Genomic DNA, 1,890 nt, shown 5'->3' on the forward strand with positions numbered 1-1,890 from the left:
CGGGTTTGTCGGGGGTAGTTACGTCGGGGAGGTACAAGTATTTGCAGTTCGTCAGAGCATTCACCATTAAAGTATTTGTAGAACAGGCAGAGGGATGCAACATCTCGTCGATGGGACAGAGGTTGAAGCCTAGATGACAGTTCAAGACCTATCAGGTTGGCGACTCTTTTTTGAACCCTGTCCAGGAGCGAGAGACAAGCAGCAGATGCACCAGCCCAGATGTGACAACAGTACTCCATACATGGGCGAATGGTTGCCTTATAGAGGTATAGGATACTGGCAGGCGTAAGTAGTTTTCTAGCACGGTAGAGGGAGCAAACCTTCCTTGCAGCAGCCTTGGCAATGCTCTCAATGTATCTATTCCAGTTCATATTCCCTGTAAACGTTAGGCCGAGGAGTTTAAAAGAAGTACTTTCAGGCAATGTGTTCTTGGCCATTGCTATTGGTGGTAGAGAAGGTTTCTTGTAGTTATTGAAGGAAACAAGCTTAGTCTTAGCAGCATTGAATGTGACCAACCATTTTTGTCCCCATTCCACTACGGATTGGAGGTCGTCCTCTAGTGTTTCTGCCATTTCCTTGGATATGTGTTCATTTGTTTTCCCCTCATATCTGTTATAGAGAGTGGTGTCATCGGCAAATATACCCATCTCCGAAACAATATTATCAGGGAGGTCGTTTATGAATATCAGGAATAATAGAGGTCCAAGGATAGACCCCTGAGGTACTCCCATATTTATGTCATATTGTTTGGATGTATGTCCGTCAAGGACAACTTTGATTTTTCTATTACTTAAGAAGGATTTAATTACATTATAAATTCTTCCAGTGATTCCATATGATCTAATTTTCCTTAGAAGACCATCGTGCCATACCCTGTCAAAAGCCTTAGATATATCAAGGGCCACCGCTCTACCCTCCCCTGTTTTATCCAATGAACGGTATATACGTTCAGAAACTACAGTTAAGATATCTGCTGTTGAACGGGCTTGCCTGAATCCATATTGTTTGTCAGTCAGGAGTTTAGCAGCTGTTAGGTGCTGGACTAGGGCTTGATTAACTAAGGACTCAAATATTTTGGCGAAAAGCGGGAGGAGGCTAATGGGGCGATAATTTAGTGGGTCAGTTCTTTCACCAGAATTCTTGAAGACTGGTACCACAGAGGCGGTTTTCCAGCAGTCGGGAAAACAAGATTCGTTAAGGCATTTATTGTAAAGTTTGGACAGAACTGGAGCAACCTCGGCAGAGCATTCTTTTAATAGCACAGCCGGGATGAGATCTGGTCCACATGCTTTTGAGGTGTCTAGGTTTTTTATAATAGCATGTACCTGAGAAGGGGTGATTTTCAAATCGTCAAGTGTGGCGTCTGTTCGCAGAGGAAAATCAGGGAGTGAGTGGTGTACCGAGTTCAGTGTGGAGTTTGAGGCAAACCGACTGGCAAGCAGATTAGCCTTGTCAGTTGCCGTGCAAGCAACCTCATGATTGTTTGTTAGTGGGGGAATAATTGACTGTCCATTATTAACTACGCTGTTGTAGATTTTCCAAAAATCCCGGGTTCCTAATTTCTGTGCTTCGATGCGCTTTCTGGTGGTTTCAGAGTAATCTGTCTTAGCTGTGTCTATCACTCTCTTACAATTATTTCTAGCTTCTATAAACTTCTGCTTATTTGAGCTGGACTTATGTCGGTTGAATCTGCGGAACGCATGCTGCCTTTGACAAATGGCAGTTGCACAAGCAGAAGTAAACCATTGGGGAGAGTGGGGCTTGCTATAGTATTTCCGTGCGGGAACATGTGCTTCAATAGCAGTTTTGAACCATTCAGTTGTCTCATTTGCACACTGTTCCGCTGGAAGAGTAAAGATATTTTGCCATGGGGCATCTCTAATGAGCTCC

The sequence above is a fragment of the Euprymna scolopes genome, chromosome 24, assembly GCF_053919585.1.
Source record: "Euprymna scolopes isolate OS-2025 chromosome 24, ASM5391958v1, whole genome shotgun sequence".
Taxonomy (NCBI): Eukaryota; Metazoa; Mollusca; class Cephalopoda; order Sepiida; family Sepiolidae; genus Euprymna; species Euprymna scolopes.